Raw genomic sequence first — 17,422 nt, 5'->3', positions numbered from 1 at the left:
AAGTGGCGGCAGGAGGTAGCGTGAGGATGCTGAGACCTTTGAAAGGGGGCACCTGGAGAGGAAGGACAGAGAAGACCCGGTGAGGACCCGCCCTGCGCCCCTCCCCCACCGAGGGGCCGCGCCGGCAGCTGGTGAAACGCCCGGATTTCGATTTCGCAGGAACGCAGCAGTGTCGTTGCTCTTAGACACACGTGGCCGTCTGTAATGCCGCCAGGTAGAGGCTCTGTGCCGTGTGTGTTGGAGAGAGGAGCGTTTCGTTTACTGACCCGATTCGCAAGCGTCCTTTTAAAAATCAACACACTTGTTGGAGGAGGTGTCAGGCCCCTCGCGGCAGTTTGGCCTTGAATTCGACGGCTGCCGTGCACACTCACTGACCCTCCTGCCCGTGTTCATAGATGCTACCTAGAAAACAGGGAGTTCAGCCTAAGGACCCAACCCCGGGGGGAGCCCTAATTTCCAGAGATGAAACAACCAGACATTGTTTTCCATACAGTTTCGGGAAAAAGACTAATCCACGAAAAGTCATTTTTTCGTTCCATAAAAGTTAAGTAACTTGTTACAGTGTTACAATGTATTTAAAAGCAACCGTTTCCAAGAACGAGCTGGGCTCAGGGTACGCTTAATCTAGTCTCCACGACTTTTCTAAATAACATTGACCTTGATGACAGGAAAGCCTTACAGATTCTCCATGAGGAAAGAGCCAGCTCTCAGCTTGGAGGCCCTTTATGAAGACAAGGGAGAGAACTTGGCACTTCACAAACGTTCACCGGGGCTTCCTGCTAAACGTGGCAGGTTCAGCACATGTCTGCTCCTTCCTTAACCCCACTGAAATGAGAGCAAAGTTGTAAAGAGAAGATAAACAGCTAAGGACAGAGAGAACAGTAGAAATGACACGAGCCGACAGCAGATGTCAACAGATTTTGGAAGATGGAAAGCAAATGGAGGAATTTGCAGCGCTGAGAAACCGGAAATGAGTGTGCGCCCGAGGGGGCGGGCAACAGGAAGTAGACAGATTTTGCCGCCCCTCTGGGTCAGGAATTGGAGGTGGTGGCTACTTTGGAAGGCTGGGGAGAGGGACACTGATGACAAGTCTGTATGAGGACCAGTAATGCCTGGGGCTTCTCCCCTTTCCCACGGAGGCACTGACTACCCCCTCCCTCATCCTAGCATTTTGTAGGGAAACTGGGCCAGAATGCAGCAGCGTGCTCAAACGGGGGGGTTTAAGTGAAAGTCTATGCACGGAACTTTGGAAGCCCCTGCCCCCTTCTGCCACTTGGCTCTGAAAGCACGGTCACCCAGCAGCGTACTGGAAACTGGTCCCAGAAAGACATCTGCAGATACTTCTACATCTGCAGATACTTCTGGTTGGGAGGGCCCAGTAAAATGGCTGGGTCCCCAACTAGCCGCTCTGCAATGAAACCTGTACATTTAAAAGTCCATACAGGTACACACAATCGCTCCCACTTTCTGGATAGCTTTTAGTGACCTAGTCTTCACCATGAACAGATAGCCCAAAGGTAATCAGTCTCTGAGGAAGATTACTGAGTGAAAAGAGAGACAATGTATCAAAATTTTAAAAGAACAAAACAAAAGGAATCCAAAGGAACAGAGGCCATGCAAAGGAAAAACCCTATAATTGACATCCGCGGAGAAATAAAATGTTGGATCTATGAAACAAGAAGTTCTTTTAAAAGGAGCTAAGAGAAAACCAGAGCTCTTGGACATTAAAAACAGAAGGGTCAGAAGACAAAGCTGGGGAAATTTCCCAGGAAGCAGAACGAGAAAACCGAGAGACAGGAAATAGGAGAAAACAGATATAAACATAGACGGATGGGTGGGAAGTTTACATACATGACTCGTGAGAGAGAAAAGACAGAGAAAACAAGGGGGAGGAGAATATGAAAAACATTGTACAAGATAGTTTCCCAAACTGACCGTTTGAGTTTCTAGATAGAAAAGGTCCTCTGAGTGCCCAGCAAAATGGATAGGAGAAGAACCCGTACTGAGGCATTTGACTGTAAAATATCCAAATTGTAGGAGCCAAGATGATTCTAACACTTTCCAGAGAGAAAGCAAACAGGGGCTACACAAAGGGTCAGGAAGCAAAATAGCATGAGGTTTTTCAAAAGCAACATTGGTAGCATAAAAACAGTAGAGCAATTGCCTTCAGGATACTGAGGGGGAAAAAGATTTCAATCTAGAGCTCTATGCCCAGCCCAACTATTGATTGATCAAGCATGAGAATAGAATAGAGACATTTTCAAACATGCTGGGTCTCAAAAACATCAACCTTCTCCGCACGTTTCTCAGAGAGGGACTGACACAAACCAAGAAAGAGGAGCAGACACTGGGGGGTGCGGCCTGAAAGAGATGGGGTTTCCCAAGCCGTGCGCAGCAGGAGGGGAGGCGCTCTGAGAGGGTGTCCTGGGGTGGAGATGGAAAGGATAGGACTACCAAGAGATTTAGCCACACAAAAACAGTATTTGAAGGGGGTGCCTGGGTGACTCAGTCGGTTAAACATTAGGCTCTTGACGCTGGCTCAGGTCATGATCTCCCGGTTTGTGAGTTCGAGCCCCACGACGGGCTCTGTGCTGACAGCTCAGAGGCTGCTTGGAATTCTCTCTCTCTCCCTCTCTCTCTCTTCTCCTACCCCACTCACACATGTACTCTTTCTCTCTCTCAAAATAAATAAATAATTTAAAAAATTTTATAATATTTGACAGAATTTTGCAGTTTGACAGAATTTGGTAAGAATTTGTGCAAATGTCATAAAAAGCAAGGCAACCACAAAAAATAATGCTAAACTACAAAAAGAGGCAGTTATTACCTCCCAGGAAAGAAAAAGTTATGCAAGAAAGTGTAATTATTATGTACTACTTGGTTCAGCAGTAAAAAAGATTTCTATTACATATATATTATATATTATATGTATAATAAAGCAAACATTAATAAGCTATATTAGAACAGAAAAAGACATTTCTCTCTTAATAAGAAACTATAAGGGTGCCTGGGTGGCTCAGTTGATTAGATCTCGGTTCAGGTCATGATCTCATGGTTCATGAGACAGAGCCCCGCGTCACCGGCTCTGTGCTCACAGCACAGAGCCTGCTTGGGATTCTCTCTCTCCCTGTCTCTCTGCCCCTCCCCTGCTCACGCACTCTCTCTTTCTCTCTCTCTCTCTCTCAAAGATAAACATTTTTAAATTAATTAATTAAATAAAAAGAAAATGTGTAATGTCAAAATTGAAAAATCAACAAATAGCATTATAAGAATTTACTTAGTAATTTATGTGTTTCAGGAAGTGAACAGCTAAAGACGAGTGGCATGAATTGGGCTTTGGGCTGTAGGAGAGGGGAAGAGGCAGATACATTGCTACATGTATCTTACATACTGGTGCCTTTTGACTCTGTAAATGATGGCCATGCAGTTGATAGACGTTTTTAATCTTTTAAAAATAACTCTTTGCAAATCCAAATGAAAACCAAAAGAGTTTCTGACTGCCCTCAAATGAGCCAGGAGAGAATTATCTAGAAGGTTTATTTCTACAAACATTCTGGGTAAGTAGGACTTCTCTGCCTGTTGAATTCTGGCTTTGCTGAGTCCAGGGGCGGTGGCCTGAGCAAGTAGGTCCTGGATTCCCCCTTCTCCCTCACTCACGCCTGACCATCAAAAGAGAAGAAAAAGGCCAAGGTGACAGAGGACAGGGGCAAGAAGAAGGAAGGAGGGCTGTTGAGAGATCATGGAAAGAAGTGAAAGGCAGCATGACTGCAGGGAAAGGGAATTGCGTAAAAAATACAGAGACTCTAATCCAGTCCTGTCCAAAAGAATTATGACGTGAGCCACGTGTGTAACTTAAAATTTTCCAGTAGCCACCCTTAAAAGAAGTAAAAAGACATGGGTGAAATTAATTTTAATAATATATCTAGGGGCGCCTGTGTGGATCGGTCGGTTCAGCTTCCTGACTCTTGATTTCGGTTCAGGTAGTGATCTTGTGGTTGGCGAGATAGAACCCCGCATCGGGCTCTGTGCTGACAGCGCAGAGCCTGCTTGGGATTCTGTGTCTCTCTCTTTTGCCGCCCCTCCCCCCTCTCCAAATAGATAAATAAACGTTAAAAATTAAAATAAATAAATAGTATATGCTACATAAGCCAATATATCCAAAGTGTTATTATTTCAACAGGTACTCCAGGAAAAAAAATGAGATATAGTACATTGCTTTTTTTTTTTATGTTTTTTTAATGTTTATTTATTATTGAGAGACTGAGAGACAGAGAGACAGAGCATGAGTGGGGGAGAGGTAGAGAGAGGGGGAGACACAGAATCAGAAGTAGGCTCCAGGCTCCGAGCTGTCAGCACAGAGCCCAAGGTGGGGCTCGAACCCATCAACTGCGAGATCATGACCCGAGCCGAAGTCGGACGCTCAACCGACTGAGCCACCCAAGCGCCCCTAGTACATTGTTTTTTTATTGTGCACTAAGTCTTCAGAACCAAGTGTGCATTTTGCACTTATAAAGCATCTGAGTTCCGACTAGCCCCCTCCCAAGCTGCCCCTTGGGGTTAGTGCCTCCCCTATTGGACAGTGAGCTGTGAAGGAAGAAAGCCAACTGCATGCACAGAGCAAAGCATTTGAGCCAAGTTTCCTAACTGGTCTGCCTTCAAATGGGGAGCTCCCCATTGCTTACAGGTGAGATGCACACCCCTTTGCCAGAAAGTAAGCCCCATCCTCCTGATCCCTGCTAACTCCACTAACCTCCCCCCCCACCAGCCGTTTGCACTGGTCAACTCAAAATTCAGACACGCCACGCGTATTCCCACTGAGGGGCCTTTGCTCACACCTCACCGGCTGCCTTCCCCATCTTTAAAGGTCACCTCTCAGCTCTTCCAAAAACGTCTCCCCTGCCCACCAGCCTCCCCTGAGTTCGTGGAGAACGCCCCGTCTCTATCACTCATTTGGCACCTGGCAGGGGCTACCTTGAGCTGTTTCTTCACACTCGCCACCCCCAGCTGGCTGAGCTTCGTGTCTTACTGTTTCTGGATCCCCACGCACGTCTCTGGGAGCTGCATTCAGGGGAGACCTACTGGCTGATTGTTGGAGGGTCTGAGGCAGAAACAGTAGCTCAGGAAACTGGTGCGCTGAGACTGGTTGGTGGCAAGCTGGTTTCAAATTGAGAGGGAGAGAGAACGGCAAGAAGGGCCTGGGTGAGCTCCCGGGTTTTAACTCGGCAGCTGGGCGGGGACAGGTCAGGCGGGGCTGGCCAGAGGCCTGCCGCCAGGGTGCCCACCCTGCCAGGGGAGCCTTCAGGTTTCCTTCTTCTTAGAAAGAGGACCGAGCGACTGTCCTAGCCTAGAGAGGCTTTGCTCCCTGCGGCCTGGACCCTCACACTGATGCACTGGGAAGTGAGGACAGGTGCCTTCCCTCCGGCAGGGGCGGCAAGAGAAAGGTGAACCAAAGTGTCTATTTGTCCCATATTTCAGGCAGTTTCTACCTGCAAGAACCCTTTGACTCCCACTCTGGGACTTTGGGTCCCTCTCCCCATCGCCTCCATGCCCGGAGGGTGTCTTAGTCTCAACACCCCTGCTCAGGAGGGAATTGAAGCCAGGAGACAGCCATTCAGGGACCCCCGGCTCTCCTCAAGCCTGTGTCATGTAGGGTCTGTGAAAGTAGCACGTAATAGCGATTCTATCTGGCCTCGAAGACCAGAGGAGTGAAGTTCTCAGGGTAGAATATCTGGGCCCATGACAAGCCAATGATCAATGACGTCTGAACAGCTCTTACATCCCCAAATGGCCCCATCAATAGACAACCCACAATTTTTCCCATTAGAGCCACTCCCTTGGGTTAAAACATAATCTCCAGATGTCCCTGATTACACTATCCATTTATCATACTTCCTCGGGGCTGATATGCCATCAATTGCAAGATCCGCCATGAGCTAAATAACATTTTTAGGGAGTGAGGAGAACGAAGGAGCTCCCCGAAACAAAGCACCCCACTAAAGAAACACATCAAGTATAAGACACAAATTAGTTTGGGAAATGGAAGAGAAACATGTGCATCTCTAAATTCAGAAAATCAGTGTTCATAGCAACCCTCCACCCCACCCCCTCCGAGAGCTGGCAGGGAGCCATATCTTCAAGCGGGGGGCCTGGCACATGCACAAGGTAGGGCAGAGCTGGGGAGGGAGGCCCCGGGCTGGCCCCTCACAGCTGGGGCAGGGGAGGCACGTGGTGCGGGGGTCTCCTGATGCCCACCTGACACACGGGACACAACAGGTACTCCACACAAGCCTGGGGACTGGTGACTGATTTGTGCCTTGTGGGCAGGGAGCCTGAACAGGCTGGCAGCTGGAGAGTGGGTGGACCAGGGGACAGAAGAAACCATACAACCCCACAGCAGAGGGAAAGGTAAGGAGAAGCAGAGGACTGTGGGGCTAAGGATGGTGGGTGAGGTGAGTGGAGGCAACGGTGACAGAGGTCCCGAGTCTCTGAAAGGCTCATGGACACTCGTCTGGTAAAAAACAGAGCAGAGACTTGAACCGAGGTCTTTCCTGAAAGCAAATCCTCAATGGGAAGGAGGGCCCAGAGCCCAGGGAACTAGGAGGCTTGATAAATAAAGCAGAGGTGGCAGTGAGGGGACCTACCAAGGAGGAAGGTGGTACAGAAATGGGGCCAGGACACCCAGAGGACACACCGGGCCTGTCTGCGGTTTCTGGCCTGGGGACAGAACCAAGGGGGTTGGGGGAGCCTCAGGGCTGGGCCTAGGTGGGAGCACAGAGGAACCAGGCCCACGTGTCAGAATGCCAGGGATGGTGACTGAGACCACAGAGCCCTGAGGCCTGACGGAGGCTTCTTCAGCGCAGGCAGCCCCCAGAGATGTTGGAAGGTTCTAGCTGTATTCGAACCTGACCAGCATGGTCACCCGGAGGCAAAGGGGCTTTAATCCCCAAGACTCCAGGGCCCATGAGCACCACCTTCAAGCCTTCAGACAAAGAGGCAAGGGGGAAGAACAGACGTGCAGTAGGACAACTGACATTGTCCCCAGCAGCAGTCTGGGCTGCTGCCCGCAGCCTGGTGATAGTCCCCTTGTGCTCGTGGGTGCACAGAGTCTACCAGCTGGCGGAGTCTCGCCTGCTCCCCCAGGGGATCCGGGACCCTGGGAGAGGAGGGTGGGAACCAAACCCTCCAGGTCCCCAGGGAAGCCAGCCTGGCGTGTCCCATCCTCCCCAGGCCTGTTCCCAGGGTGTCAGGTTCCTGCTGTCCCTCAGCTCACTGACCCAGCGTCACCCTCCCTCAAAGCTGGGGGCAGAACCGGCAGGGGGAGGGACGCTAGGCAGGCCCACGGCAGAGTCAGGAGGGAAGGGGCACCACGGAGACTCCCTGCCCTGGGGCCAAGGATGGCTGGGGAGAAAGGGGACAGGAGCAGCTGGAAACCTTGTCCCTGCTGAGCCTTTCCCTAGAAGCTAGGGCTGGAGGCAGCATTTACTCCTTTCTGAGAAGCTGGCTCTCAAGCAGCAGAGAAAACCAGTCCTTTGAGAAGCAGACTGCTGGGGTGTCTGGGTGGCTTTGTCCTCGATTAAGCAGCCGATTTCAGCTCAGGTGGTGGTTTCGTGGTCCATGGGTTCGAGCCCCGCATCGGGCTCTGTGCGGACAGCTCAGAGCCTGGAGCCTGCTGCGGATTCTGTGTCTCCCTCTCTCGCTGCCCCTCCTTCACTCACACTCTGTTTCTGTCTCTCAAAAAATGAATAAACGTTAAAAAAAAATCAAGTAAAAAAAAAGAGAAGAAAAGAAAAGCAGATTGCCGTCCACAAGAGGCCAGTGAGGAAGGCCTCTGCTACCAAAGAGGCTTTCAAAGCCAGGCAGAGTGATCCAGTGGAAGCCTCTGTCCTAGAGGCCAGGGCGCCTCCCCTTAGCAGTCGGACCTGGCCAGGACATTGGGCTTCTCCAGGCCTTAGTTTCCTAGACTTGTGACCCACGATGATGACACCTGATCCTACACACCTGCTAACAGGTCTGGGCTGCCTGGGGCCATGAACATTTTCCTGCCAGGCCTCTCATTTCGCTCACTGGGAAGCCAGGTAGAAAGCCCTGGAAGATGTTTGTGAACTGACATCTGTGCTCCCCCAGGGGCCCACAGCTGGAAGCCCAGACCCGGCTCTGCTGCCCTGGCCCCTGTTGACATCTGTGTGATGTCCAGCATCTCAAGTGGGCTAAAAGCAGTGAGGAGCAGAGCAGACCAGCACTGACCTTTGAAACCCACCTTCCGAATGGCTACCACATTATCCTAAAGCCTACCCCTGAGCATTCTATTCCCCACCCAAATTCCCCTCCTGCCCCCACCCCTCACTGCCCTGTGTGACCTTCCCTCTCACCTCTCCCAGAGCCCCAGGGGCCTGGCCTGCCTCCAGCCCTTGGCTGCCATTCTCTGCCCCCGCACTACTGCCCTGTCTAACCAGACTGTCATATGTCCTGTGAAGCCTGTACTCTAGGGCGGATGCCAGTCCGCCTTGGAGCCCTCCAGCGCCTTCCCAGCCACATGAGGTGCCCTCTCCGCTTCACTTGCGGCCTTCGCCTCATACACTGGCATTTCATTTGTGGGCAAATTTTATCTCCAAAAATAAGCTGTGAAGTGAGTGGTTTCGAAGCAAATACGATGCAGTAGATGTCTTTTGTTCTCAAGAGGGGCTTAGCAGGGCACCTGGGTGGCTCAATTGGTTGAGTGGCTGAATCTTGATTTTGGCTCAGGTCATGGGATCAGCATGGAGCCTGCTTAAGATTCTCTCTCTCTCTCTCTCTCTCTCTCTCTCTCTCTCTCCCTCAGTCCCTCCCCTGTTTGTGCGCCTGCCCTCTCTCTCTCTCTCTCTCAAAATAAAATAAATAAACATTAAAAATAAAGGGGGGAGGGGATTAGAATCTTCCAAGAGGGACGGAGAGGGAAATGAGAGAATGGAGGAGAGAGGGTAAGAAAAATCTAGGAGGAGGAGAGGGAAGACAGAGGGAAGAAAAAAGGAAAAGAAAGACCTTCATTATCTCAGAAAGTTAAAGATTACGTTATTAGCTAGTAAGGAAATCGGGTTCTTCATTGAATATTCAAGCTAAATGATCCTCAGTGAGTGGACAGGTGAAAACCCCAAAGGGGTAAATGCGGGGTGGCCTGTCCAAGGGCTCTCGGGTAGTGACGGCTGAGCTGGGGGCTAAGGCTCTGGGCCTTGAGAGTGTGCTCTCCCTCAGCTCTGCCATTTCAGTCCCCCTGCCAGCCCTCAGGCCCCCGCATGTCCCTCCATGACCATACATGGTACCCCCAGAGAGGAACCCACCTGTCCCGGTGGGCTGCTGGATGAGAATGACGCACACGACCCTGCTGGAACCACCTCCGCTGTCTCACCCTCATCTGTCTCCCCAGATGCCCCCAGGAGAAAGCCTGTTCCTGCCTATGGAGGTAACCATGAAATGACAAGGGGCCAGCTACCACTGTCCCTGGAGAGTGGTGTCCCGCTGAGGAAAAGCCATGCTGATTGAGGTTGCTTAGGCACAGTCCAATCCACTTTGGCCAGGGGCCCCAGGAACCCCCGCCTCCCGCCCCGGCCTAAGAAAATGCCAAGGGCTTATTCAATGTTGCCAGCCCGTCGGATGCTTCTGTAACAGGGCAAATCTACGGAGCCCTGACAAATCCTCTGCAGAAGGCTTTCAGCCCTATACTTCACGGGGTTTAGCTAATAAAAAGGATGGTGGAAACCCCTGGGTCTGAGCACCAACGCCGGAAGCCTTATAAGAACAATCACGTAGGTAAACCAGGACGAGAGCAGGATGGTCAGGGGACTTGGGTTGTGCAGTACAAGGACTAGCTGAAGAATCTGAGTGTGAACCAGGAAGAGGAGACTCTGGGACAGATAATAGCTGCAGGCAAAGAGATTAAGCTCTTTCTGGTAGATTTGGGTCAACATAAGGAGGATGTCTTTTAGAATGTCACTATGTCCCCCAAAGCTCCTCATCATGGGGGATGCCCACGCAGAGGCCTACTACCTGCCCAGCAGAGGTGTGTGGACGCTGGAGATGGCCTGGAGCACCTCCAGGACCCCTTCTAGGCCCACCAGGACATGATGCACACTCACTGCAACACCTCCCAGTGCTTGATCGTAGTGATGCCGAACTGTTGTGGGAAGGCACAGAAAGGCTGGCCTGGGTGATAGGGAAGGGTGTATGGAGCACAGCAGCGAGGAGAGACCAAGCCTGGGTACTCGGGGCCCGAGCTTGGAGGCCGGAGCCCGGGGAACAGGGAGTCGACGTGAGCCACAAGTCAGACTCCCTGTACTACTCCACCTGGCCCTCCAGGGGCTTCCTCTTCCCTCTGCTGATATCAGAAGAATCCCATCTCCTGCGGCAGCTGAGCCTCCTGATGGCCCACACTGACTTCTCACATCTGAGATCCACGTGACAAGAAATGCATCCTTTGCGATCCATTCAGATGCAGAACACTTGGGGGTGGGGGGGACACGGGAAGGAGAAGGGAGGGCTAAGTTGTGGGGAATCTTGAATCCCAAGACCAGGAGTCTGGGATATACTTCCTGAGCTGAGTACTTGATGACAGACTGGATAAAATCAGAGATAAAGAACGGGAATGTGAGCCATCTGCCCAGAGCCCAGCTTCTTGGCTGCTCTTCCCGCCTCCTTACCTCCTCCAGGTAAATCGGCTTAACCCCTTTTGCTCCAGTCCGATCAACCCCCAGAGGCCTATCCCCTGGCTCAGCCCCTTGGGCTGCCAGAGGTCTCCTTTCCTCCCACTCCGTGGTTTGGTTCCCTTACCAACAGAGCCAGGAAAGGAAGTGATATGCCCAGAGGGGTCCTTTGGAGCCCAGAGCAGCTTTGTGAACGCTTCCCCAGGGCCAATATTTGATCTCTAATGAAAAGCTCAGCTTCTTCCAAGGAACTGAATTCTGGCTCTGAAACCACTGATGGGAGGGAAATTTCCATCCTAAGGAAGCCTAACTTGCCCTTGGACAGGAAGCAATTAAACTGCATGCTTCCAACAAGCAGCAAAGGGCAAGCGTTTAGCTCTAGTTGCCCACTGGGCCAGGAGTAGGAGCCTGGAGCCTAGGAGGGAGTGGCCAGCTAGCAGCAGGCTGCTACTGCAGAAGAAAATGCCTACGGGGATAAGGTAATCTTCCAGGCTTCCTCTAGCCCCGAAGATACCTCTTCTCCATCCAGTGCCAAAGATGGCTATAAAAATATTCCCAGTGGGTACTCGGGTGGCTCAGTCAGTTAAGTGTCCGACTTCAGCTCAGGTCATGATTTCGTGGTTCGTGGGTTCAAGCCCCGGGTCGGGTTCTGGGCTGACAGCTCAGAGCCTGGAGCCTCTTTCAGATCCTATCTGTCTCTCTCTCTCTCTCTCTCTCTCTCTCTCTCTCTCTCCCTCTCTCCCCCCATCCCTGTTCGCGCTCTGTCTCTCTCTGTCTCACAAACATGAATAAATGTGAAAAAAACAGGCAAACATTCCCAGTGCACTCATAAAAGGGCTTTTGGTGGAGGGCGTCTATGGTCAGGAGACCTCGCTACCTGAGGGCAGAACCTGGGTCTATCTCATTTACCTATGTTCCTGGTGCCTGGCACAGATCCTAATACCCAGGAAGAACTTGCTGAATGAAAGAATGAATGAGTGAGTGAATGAAAACGAACAGTTGAATATGTAGAAAGGGGCATCTTGCTAAAAGCCTTGGTAGTGTGCAAACCAGCTGCCCCCAGCGAGTCAGCACCCGCGGGCTTGCATGGCAGCAAAGGGGCTGACGGAGTTCAAGAGTAGGGCAGGAGGACTAACCCGGTGAGCACCACAGAAAGACTGAGGATTCTTTGCATGAATCCCAGGGCCCAGATGCAAGTACCAGGACTGGGGTGGCCCAGCATGTGAGGTGGTCACCATGAATCACAAGCAAATACCTCAGAAGAAGAAGCCGTTTCAGACCCAGAACAGAACACCTGCCACTCCTGGCCGCGGGAGGAGGGGTCCACACTGTTGGTGGCATTGGTTAGCTTCCATAAACTGCGTGCAGCGAATCCCAGGTCATGAGTTCAGACACTCTCCTCATGGCCTTAATGCTCCAGTACATTTTTAAAAAACAGAAACCAAACCCCAACAACTTTCGAGAAGTGCCAGGACGCTCCCGGGACCTGGTCACATTAGCACCGCCTGGTGCCCATCAGGCAGACCAAGTTCAGCCAGCTGCTTCCATGGACTTTTCCTACCCAGGTGTGCAGGACATACGTGCCTCTGGCACAGAGGCCCGGCCCTATGAACATCCGGGCCAGGGCCGCGGGGAGCACCGTGCCTCTGCCTCCTGTTTCCCACCGGGGCGACTCGGTCTGCTCTGACCACTGGTTCTCCTGCGCGTTCCTCCTGAGAAGAGTGTAGAAGAGCTTAGACGGAGGCCTTTCTCCGAAGCGGCTACGTTTGGGCGGGATCACGCTGCGAAGAGCTAATGGTGGGGTTTCAAGGGGAAGCCTGTGGGTCCGCCCGCTGGGGGAGTCCTTGGCCTCCCCGTGCCCCTGAAATCAAACCACATGCGTGGGTGGGCATCCGTTTGCTTTCAGAGGGAGCCAGGGGCACTGAAATTAGATCCCCGTCCATTACTGCTCATGAGGACCTCAGGCCGGCTCCCTGGGCTGTGAGGTGTGAGAGGGACAGAGACAGAGACAGAGAGAGAGACAGAGACAGGAGGGAGGGAGGGAGGGAAGACCTTGGTTGAAATGCTTGAGGGAGCACAAAGCGGAGCAAGAGAGAGGGAAGGCTGGGAGAACAGAAAGGAGATGAGAAGACAGAAGGGGCAGAAGGAAGAGGGAGATGACTTGGGAAGAGCAGAGCTATGGGGGTCTCACAACCCGCAGATCCCAGCTGCTTGATGGACGACCAAGGCCCATCTCAAGTCACCTCCAGTGACTCTGTCAGTCCCTTGGCTGCCACTGGCTTGGCCTGTGACAGCACCTGCCTCCCCAGGCAGGCCGGGGCCAGCCGTGCCACCGGGCACCCAGCTCACCACGTGGTATCCTGCATACTCATTTCAGGCCAGTGTCCCTCCGACCGGGCCACCCCAGCTGCCCTAAGAGCCCAGCGGCCCCCGGACTCCACCCACCCGGAGGAGGGCCCCACACAAGCCCTCAGGAGACTGGCTGAGCCACCTCACTTCCCAGCTCTGGGCTGCAGCCTTCTGTCTGCAAAATGAGCTAGTAGTGCCTCTGGCCACCTGGCAGGGTGGACACCATGAGACATCACCGCGGAAGGTGCCTCACGGAGGACAAACACCGCTCACCCCTCTCGGGGAGGGGCCGGGGTTGGCCGCAGGGAACACCCACTCCTCCCAGGTCCCCTCTCTCCCCACCAAGCCCCAAGCATGGTCTATGATGAGATGTCAGGCAGGGGAGCGCGGCCAGGGCACCCTGCACCGGGGCTCCCTGCCTGCAGAGCCACCACGGCCGGCCTCCTACTCCTGGGGTGAACGCGGAGACAAGGAAGAGATTCATAGCCCAGCAACGGCACTGGAGCCAAAAATTCCCAGGAGAGAGGCACTGCCTTGGGTTAAGCATTGCTCTCTCACCCTCCTGCTTTTAAGATGCAAATGTCCCCAAGAGGGCGACACTTTAAGTCCTTAATGCGGAAGGCCATGCAGGGCTTTCTGTCGTCCACAGAGAATGGAAAGCCGGGGAGGTACAGAATGAGCTGCAGGGCTCAGAGAGAAAGACTACCTTCATGGCCTTTGCAGCTCTCTGCCTGGCCGCCCTGAGGATGAGAACAGCCAGACAGTACTTCTTCGCTGGGTCTGAAACTATCTGGCCACACACTTGTATCTGATTCCAAACCCGACTTACTCATTCACCAAATATTTACGGCGTGCCTATTACGGGCGAGGCACAGTTCTAGATGCTAGGGATGCAGCCCTGAGCAAAACAGTCAAAAACCCTTGCCCTCATGGGACTGTGGTCTCGTTCTGTATGACAGCAGTGTGGTCACCACATGTGACTGTCAGCTTGTGAAACGTGGCTAGTCTGAATTGGTATAAGCTGCCAGTGTGAAATGTGCACCAGACCTCCAAGACTTAGTAAAAACCAAAAGCTAACTTTCAAATGAAGTATACATTGAAATGACTGATGTTGGATATATTGGATTAAATAATATATATTGTTAAAACAAATCTCACCTCTTTCATTTTACTTTTTTAATGTGGCTGCTAGAAAAAAATTAAGTGATATATGTGTCCTACATTATATTTCTATTGGGCAATGTTGGTCTAGACCCTAAGGGGCTATATAAGAAAATATATCATTCATTGATGATGTTGCCAAGAGCTGTAGAGAAAACTGAAGCAGGGAAGGAGGAGGGGTGGGGAGAATGTGTCAATTTTAGATAGGATGGCCAGGAGGGCCTTCAGTGAGAGGGCGAGGTTTTTGTAAAGAGCTGAAGGAGGCCAAGGATTGGGGGTGAAGATATCCAGGAGAAGAGCTTTCCACGCAGACAGGTCTGCATTGCAAAGGCCCTGTGGTGAGAGAAGCCTGGCATGGTGAGGACCATCTGGAGGCCAGTGTGGGTGGGGCAGAGTGAGGTAGGGGACAGTGGTAGGAGTTTAGGTGAGATAGATATTGGGAGTTCAGGGAACACATTGTGCAGGCCCCCATTAGCCATTATAGGATGTTGGCTTTCACCCCAAGTGAGATTAGGAGCCAAAGGGGTGTCTGAGCAGGAAGTAATATGAGTTGGCTTGCTCCGGCTGCCATGTTGAGAATAGGCTATACGGATAAAAGGGAAGAAGCAGGTACCAAGAAAGAGGTGATTGTTTCTTGGACACTGGAGGGAATAGGGCAGAGGGAGGAAGGGAAAATATATGTCAAGGGTGGAGGTAACCAGATTTGCTAATAGATTGGATGTGGAATGTGAGACAGAGCACAAGGCTGACTCCAGAGCCTCTGTGAGCAACAAAGATTGTGTGGTTGACAGTTCAAAACAGTGGCCCCAATTCCTCCGCTCTGGATAGACACGATTTTTGCAAGGTGATTTGTGCCCGCCCCGTCAAGAGGCAGAATCCATTTCTCCACCCCTTGAATCTGGGGTTGGCCGTGTGACCGACTTTGGCCACTAGAATGTAGTGAAAGTGACATCATGCCAGTTCTTAGCCTGGGTTTTAAGAGACCTTGCCTGTTCGCACTTTCTTGGACTCCTGCTTCTCCCTTGTAAACAAGCTTAGGCTGTCCCACTGGAGAGTGAGAGACCTGCGAAGCTGGGGAAAACTCTCCTAGTGGAGGTCCTCCTGCCCCAGTCGGTCCCAGCTCCCTGTGGATGTGTGACACGGCCCAGATAAGACCAAAGGTCCTGGCTGAGCTCAACCCAAATTATCAACTCACTGACTTGTGAGCTGTATAAATGGTTGTTGTTTTATTTTTTTATTTTTTATTTTATTTGAGAGAGAGAGCGAGAACATGAGTGGGGGAGAGGGGCAGAGGAAGGGAGAGAGAAAATCTTAGGCAGATTCCATGCTCAGCATGGAGCCCAATGTGGGGCTCAATCCCACAACCCTGGGATCATGACCTGAACCGAAATCGAGAGTCAGCCACTCAACTGACTGAGCCACCCAGGTGCCCAATGGTTGCTGTTTTAAAGCCAAGCTTTAGAGTAGTTGTTGTAGGAAAAGCTAGCTGGTATAATTGATTTATTGATGCGGGGACCCAGTTTTGAGTTATGCTCTGTTTTGAATATGAGTCAGGATGTTTAGAGAGCAAAAGCCTCCCCTTCCCTCATCTCTTCCAGAACACTTCAGAGGGGGCTAGATGGAATCTAGGTGCACACTGAACACTTACTGGATGGGTGGATAGATGGATGGATGCATGCATGCATGCATGCATGGATGACTTATTAATTGGTCCCTAAGCACCAGCCAGGTCCCTGAATCACCCTTCCCCTGACAAAGCCAAAAGGGCTTTCAATGCCTCTTCTCTCTACCCCGAGGGTCTGCAGTTGAACCTTGATTTCATAGCGCTTTCACCGGCAGTAACAGTGGAGAACTGAAACCTGCAGAGCCGTGAGCTTCCTTGAGAATGTGAAGCACTGATTTTTAGCCTGCTTTTTGACCTCCCACACCCAGCCTTTTCCCAGATGTGCTGGCAAAGAGACAAATCAATTGTTTTGTGTTTTTCCTGCTCTCCACCCCCATGACATGCTAATTAGCAGGGAAAATGCCAACAGCAAAGTCAAAAGGCTGAGGACAGTTCCCAACCCTGGGTAGACAGCTGGTGCAGCACTGGGCGTCCTGACTCTTCCATCCAAGGTTGGTGCCCATTTCCAGGGCCTTAAGCACTGTTTCCTGCCTCCCTGCTTGTCTTTCCTCCACCCCAGGTGCTCTGAATCCCTCAGGAACTCCGCTTCGGTACCTCTGTGATGCTGACAGTAATCTCAGTGCACCATGTCACCTCCCACAAGCCCTTTCCCAAATTCAGCCCCACAACCATCCAGCACAGTGCATTGTAGACATTACTTCCATTTTAGAGATGAAGAAACTGAGGCTCAAAGGGTTAGAAAGACTTACCAACATCCTTTGGCCCAGGGCTGGAAATGTGGAGCCTAGTTTTCTCATTCCAAGCCTGTCTTTCTTTCATTGTCTGCACCATCAAAATATGGGGCCAAGAACACTGAGGCGGGGGGCTCCATAAGCAATTCACTGGTAAGGTTACCATCTCAGGTCTCACGTGGGCATTTAGCTGATGTCAGTTAAACTCTGACCAGTCTTCCAGGCCCAGGGAAGGGGACACTCTGAAGAGACGCAGGCTCTCCCAGGCCCTGAAACTGTCCTGCCCCCATCTCCTGGGCTCTAGCTGTCACCTGAAGCTCAGGGTGTCCATGAGCCAAGAATAAAGACCCATCTTACCAGGTTCTTCCGAGGTGCTTAAATCAAGTCCTGATGCCACACATACTCTCATGCAGCCCTGGTGCAGGCTCCCCATCTGTAGTGCTCCCCATCTGCAATTCTGTGAACGTTCCCCATCTGCAGTGCTCCCCATATGCATATGGGGTGCTCCCCATCTGCAATTCTGTGCACGTTCCCCATCTGCAGTGCTCCCCATCTGCAATACTATGACTGCACAGAGTAAAGATGTTTACCGGGTGCAAAGTGAGCCCCGAAGAACCTAATATGGCCTCTCACATGACCCTTCCCAGTTACCATTGCACCCTTCCCTCTCCACTAAGGCAAGAGAAGCCAAGAGGAGCAAGGGATTCCACATGCTGCATTTGCCCTTCTGGAATCTGAGGGGTGTCGGGGGGAGGGGGGCAGCGTGCACGTGCGCGTGTGTGTGCGTGCGTGCACACGTGGGGGCAGCTGTGCCCTTGCATCCATCGCCTGCTCCGTGGCCTGCTGGAATTAGGCCTACTTGTTGGCAGTGGCTTCACATAGTC

This window comes from Panthera leo, chromosome D3 (assembly GCF_018350215.1).
Source record: "Panthera leo isolate Ple1 chromosome D3, P.leo_Ple1_pat1.1, whole genome shotgun sequence".
In the NCBI taxonomy this organism is placed as follows: domain Eukaryota; kingdom Metazoa; phylum Chordata; class Mammalia; order Carnivora; family Felidae; genus Panthera; species Panthera leo.
The sequence above is the reverse complement of the archived record's forward strand: the minus strand, read 5'-3'. Positions refer to the sequence as shown.